The 5678-nt window shown below is 42.9% G+C and overlaps 1 long non-coding RNA gene across 1 annotated transcript; it reads right to left on the bottom strand.

The window, feature by feature from the left end:
• Positions 1-1367: 1367 nt before the first annotated feature.
• LOC125161050 (uncharacterized) lies at positions 1368-4220 on the bottom strand. The gene is made up of 3 exons (XR_007150457.1): positions 4158-4220; positions 2539-2688; positions 1368-1441 (listed from the first exon to the last, which is right to left on the bottom strand). It is a non-coding gene; the product is annotated as an uncharacterized LOC125161050 (long non-coding RNA).
• Between the last annotated feature and the right edge of the window lie 1458 nt (positions 4221-5678).

The raw sequence follows: 5678 nt of genomic DNA, 5'->3' as shown, positions 1-5678 counted from the left end.
GAAAGCCATTGAGATTTGAAGGTATATATGTTCCTCCAGCCTAATTTACCCTAAACTGACTAATTAGCCAGCTAGGGCAATCTGGGATATTACTCTGACTGTTTCACCCCTGGACTTGTGAAATCCATTCAAAGACCAATGAATTTCCCCAAAGCACACTGGTTTTATGAGTTTTGCTCTTCTCCTTACACTGGTAACATACTTTAAGTGGTACTCTTTCCTTCTTAATTTCTACTACAGTCATGAAGAACAATGCTCCTTAAATTGAGAAGACATTCTCTTTCCATATCTCCACATTTCATGCTTATCACTGAAATCACAAGGTTTGGAGACCAGAATTCACAATCTAAATGGAACACACATCTACCATAGTGAGTCACTAACAGAATTGGGCCTGGTAAAGTTATTAAATACTTCAGAGCACATAATTAATTGATTGTGGCTAAAACATGGGACCATATAGAAGCTATAGAAAGTAGAGATAAAAAGGAAATTATGCCAAGGACAGCATTCTTCCTGGAATTGCCATTTCAGTGTTTACTTCCGCTAAAATTGATTCCATAGGGAGTAGGTCTTTCATCCTGCAATACAGTAAAGTAGGTCTTTGACATCGTTGTTGTATACTATGTATGATGTTGCCTTTACTAGGAATACAAGATTATGAATATGCAAGCTTCAAAATTCAAGTACATAATTTCTGTCTTTTAGTTGAGTAAAGTAATGGAAATACACACACACCCACACAAATATACATATCTATCTATCTATCTATTTATTTATTTAATGTTATTTAGTCCCTAAGATAGTTACTTTGCAGTTTAGAATCTAATTGCTAATAACACTTCTTCATAAAAGTCTATAGGAGAGGAGAGCCTGGGTGGCTCAGTCGGTTGGGCGAGCTCAGGTCATGATCTCACAGTTGACGAGTTCGAGCCCCGCGTTGGGCTATATGTTGACAGCTCAGAGCCTGGAGCCTGCTTAGGGTTCTGTGTCTCCCTCTTTCTCTGCCCCTCCCCCGCTCATGCTCTGTCTCTCTCTGTCTCAAAAATAAATAAACATTAAAAAAATTAAAATAAATAAATGTCTATAGGAGAGTTGTAGATTAGAAGTCTTCTGGAAGTACATCACAGTCTTTGAGTATTGTTGATGTCCACTTACATTATGAGTAAAGTCTGGGAGGCCAACCCCAGGAGATGTCTTACAGGCATCCTCACAACTTGCTTTTCCTGATTTTAATGCGCATCTATAATTCCTCATAAAGAATCTGAACATTATGTCCATATAATTAAACTCATTGTGTTTATTTTTTTCCTTTACCTATTTTCATCAGATTCAGCCAATCCTTTATTCAACAAATATTTATTAAATGGCTACTTTGTGCCACGCACTGGGGATGCAGGAGTGAACAAGACAAAATTTCAGACTTCATGGTGCTTCCATTCTAGAGGACAAGACAACAAGTAAGCACATAAGTAATACTGCTTCACATTGTGAAAGGTGCTGTGAAGAAACAGAATAGGGTATGGAGCTAAAATCTACTGGAACTCTCTTTTGCCCTGCAATCTCTTGACCTTTGCATCATCACTAATCACAGTGACTATTCTGAATTGTAAGTAAGCTCTGCACGAGAGATCAGTATTTTCTCCCCATTTTGCTTCTACATACCCCAAATCCAACCCACTCCATTGGCCCTGCTCACAACAAGGATACCAATCACCTGCTCATTTCTAAATCCATTGAACACTTCTCACTCTTTTTCTGACTTGACTCCTCTGCAGCAGCTGACATTGTTCCCCATGTCCTTGGAGAGCTTTCCTGCCCCAGGGACATCTCTGGTCATTCTTGGCTTCCTTTGGAGTCTCCTCTTGGTCTTGCTGCCCAGTCATTATACAGTAGCATTGTGGAGCCTAAGAAAGCTGGGCCCTCGAACCTGTTTTCTTCTTCTCTGACATGTTCTTCTTGACACATCTCATGCACCCCCGCACCTGCTTCATTACCCACCTCCACTGATCAAAAATCTGTGTCTCCTGCTGAGCTATTGCTCCCAAACACCAGACTTGTGTCACCGACAACCTTAAAACACATCTACTTGGATGTGTCTCAAATTGCTCAACTTCAATATGTTCAAAACTGAATTCAGCATCTTTATTTCCTCCCTACCCTGCCCCACCTCCAGCCTGTTCCTTTCTATCCATTCCCCATCTCGGGAAATGGCACCACACTCTAATCCTTAGCTGCCCAAGCCAAACAGCTGGGTGCCACGTCTCTCCCTCACCCTCCATATCCACTTAGTTACAAAGTACAGTCAACTTGACTGCTTTGGTTTTGGACAAGTCCATCCACCTTAGACCAGACTCTAGTGTGGTCTGCATATTCTTGGATCTGCCCTTTCAAATCCCCCCTTCACACTACAGCCTGGATGAGCTTTCTAAGCTCTAACCTGATTATGGCTTCCTTAGGCTTGAAGCCCTTCAGAGCTTCTTTCAGGGGAAAGACTGTGTTGCACACAAACCTCCCCACCTTCGTAGATTCTTTTACCTTTTTCCTTTATGAAGGAGCTCAGCTCTGCTGTCTGGGGTCCAAGTTGAAGTGGTGGGCCTGCATGGCCTTCCAGTGTCACACACCCACCTCCACTTCCAAAATCGCATGAAATGCCACACGACGGAGCATGACATCTGACTTCTTGGGCTGTGCCAGGTGACATAACCAGAAAGATGGAGAAGTTAACTTCGAATAGATATTCCTTAAACAAAGGAAAGTAGGATATGGAAGGGAGCTGGGCAGAGAACTTTCCCCTTCTTGCTACTTTTGTGGACTACAAGGAGAGGTTTCTTCTTATAATCTTTCAAGCAAAGTCCCTTGTCCCATGCAGATTCACCTGCTGAGTTAGTTACTTGCTGTGCCTCCTTTTGGCTCATTGTAACATGGTGGCCACCAAGGCCATGTGTTATAGTTCCCTCATGTTGCTTTGCTTCTGCATTTGCCTTCCTTCCCTTTATAACTTTCCTCATTGCCCTGGCCTTGCATCCCCCACATTAAGCGTCATTGCTTTCATTTCTGCCTTGTAGTCCACTTTCTAGAGGACCTGGGTTAGACAAAGACCAAACTTCCTGGCCACTGCTTATCTCCCTGACTCTCGAGTCTGCTTTCCCCTCTCTCTTGCCCAGTCCCTACTTGCCCAGACCCCACACAGAATCCCCACACTCAGCAGCATGATGAATATGCCATATTCTCTTTCCCCCTGCAGGCCTCTGTACAGATGCTCTCCTGCGTCCCATAGAGAAGTCTTCTGTCTCACGTGGAAAGCATTCCTTGACACTACTGTTGCACCAGCTGGTTAAGGTACCATGTTTTGATGTTCCCGTGGTGTAGACATTATTTCTACAACTTCCCCGCCCCGAGGAAGTGCTCCTCACCCAGCATGGTGATTGCCGTTTGCTGGTCTTTCCCGCTAGACAGGAAGTTATTCACTTTTATACCTGTAGCACCTGGCACAAAGGCTGACACATAAGAACCCAATAAATATTTAATGAATGACTGAATGGATGAATATGTGTTTTCAAAAGGGGATACATTTTATGGACAAAAAAGATACACCAGCAAAAAAATTGAGCTAGTGTTCAATTATTTCCTGAGAAAGGCTTAGTATACTTTTTTTTTTTTTAAGCGAAGCACACTCCATTCTTATTTTTGTTGTGGTGGTGGTGTATATGTGTGTCACTGTGAACCTTCATCACATTAAACACTGTATAGTTCACTGGTTAGGTGTAGGACTAGGTATAAGGTTGGCTCTAGAGCCAGATTGCCAGTGTTTAAACTCCACCTCCGTCACTAACCTGTTGTGTGTGTGTGTGTGTGCGTGTGTGCATGTGTGTGTCTTTGACATACAGCTGGACAAAGATTTCCTTATCTGAAAATGAGCTTAATAACAATCTCTACCTCATAATGATTGTTTGGAAGCATAAATAAGTAAAATAGCCAAAGAGTTTGGCACAGTGTTTGACACAGTGATGAGTAAGCATTGGCGATCATTACTATTATTATTTGAAGAAGGCATTTTTAGTATCACCTCCTAAATAATTTTGCAATCCATTAGGTAGAATGCTTCTTGTTGCAAGGTGCTGAAAAGCCCATCCTAAATGACAAACAAGACATACCTGGAAAGAGTGGAACCATCAAAGATACTATCAATTGCCTTGCCCTCTCCATCTCTCTATTCCATTTTCTCATGATGAGTGAAACGTAATTCTGGAGCTCCAGGTGATTGTGACACGTCAGTGGCAGTTAGATCCACCTGCTTCTTTGTTCTCAGTTGACCCCCTGATGGGAGAGGGAAAAACCACACTCCAAGTGTGAAATGGAAATATTTCCCTCATTCTTATTGGACCGGCATTAATTATGTGACCAATCAGAATCACAGAAGTGGGGCAAGGGGGAAAGGATGCCATGTGATTGGCTCAGACTGCTTAAGATCCACTCTAGAGCTTAGTCTTGGATTACATTCTCCTGAGTCATGAGACATGTGGAATGTTGAATACTTGCTCAGGAGCTAGGTTCTGTTAAGAAGAAAGAAAGGGGTGAATGGAGGCTGATTGGGCAATCAGCAGTGTTTACTACATGTACTATTGCTGTCAGGAAGTAGGGAGATACCTCTGTTAATGAAAAGAATGGATTAGAGAACATCGCATTAAGCCTAGAAGCTATGTGACCAGGTATAAAAAATAAAGTATATATTTATATGTCTATTTTACATGTGGATAGCTAATATTTATTGAGAGACGGCTTTGTGCCAGACACTATGCAAAGTCCTTCGTACTAACTGATTTCCTTCGATCTTCACAAACACATCATTCGTTAATAAGGCAATACTTAATGAGTACATCCCATATTTCAGGCACTGTCTAGTCACTAGGAATATAGTAACAGTCACAAAAGACCAAGACCTCATTCTCTCATGTCCCCTGCATTCTCTACTTAGGAAACTGCAGCCCAGGGAGAGAGAATGAGGTGCACCATATCACAGAGCTTGAATGTGACAGAGTTGGGATTTGAATTCAGGGAATCTAACTCCAACGCCAAGAGTAAGTTGGGATAGGAAAATGTTTGGCTCTAAGTGAAGTACTGTAAATGTGAAGTAAGATGTTAACTGAAATTCGGTCACAGTACTCAGCCAATCCCAGACTCCCTTCTTTCAAACCTCTGTTTTCCCAGAGAGGGTTCTGCGTGTCTTGGGAAAAGGCCTTGCCCCGGGGGTCAGGCACCATGACCTGCCGTGGACTCACCGCGAGAGAGCACCCAGGACCATGAAGGGCAGTCAGCAGGCTAGAAAGAGTGCAGCAAACAGAAACTGTGAGGGCTGAGGACCCGGGAGAGCTCTGCACAGATTTAAACTCCCCTTAGGAATTCATCCTTCTTCCCAGACCTCCACTCATTGGAGCAACTTTATTTAATGTTACCTGTAGCTTTGCTTCTGGGATGCCACTGTAGCCAGCCTGCTTACCAAAAAGAGGGTTTTGTGACATCTAGTAGGGTGAGACTCCTGGGCTTCTCAGTGGGAACCTAAAGCTAATTAAAGAATGAGGCACATTAAAGGGGCACCTGGGTGGCTCAGTCGGTTGAACCTCCAACTTTGGCTCAGGTCATAATCTCACAGTTCGTGAGTTTGAGCCCCACGTTGG

This window comes from Prionailurus viverrinus, chromosome A2 (assembly GCF_022837055.1).
Source record: "Prionailurus viverrinus isolate Anna chromosome A2, UM_Priviv_1.0, whole genome shotgun sequence".
Classification (NCBI taxonomy): Eukaryota; Metazoa; Chordata; class Mammalia; order Carnivora; family Felidae; genus Prionailurus; species Prionailurus viverrinus.
The sequence above is the reverse complement of the archived record's forward strand: the minus strand, read 5'-3'. Positions and strand labels throughout refer to the sequence as shown.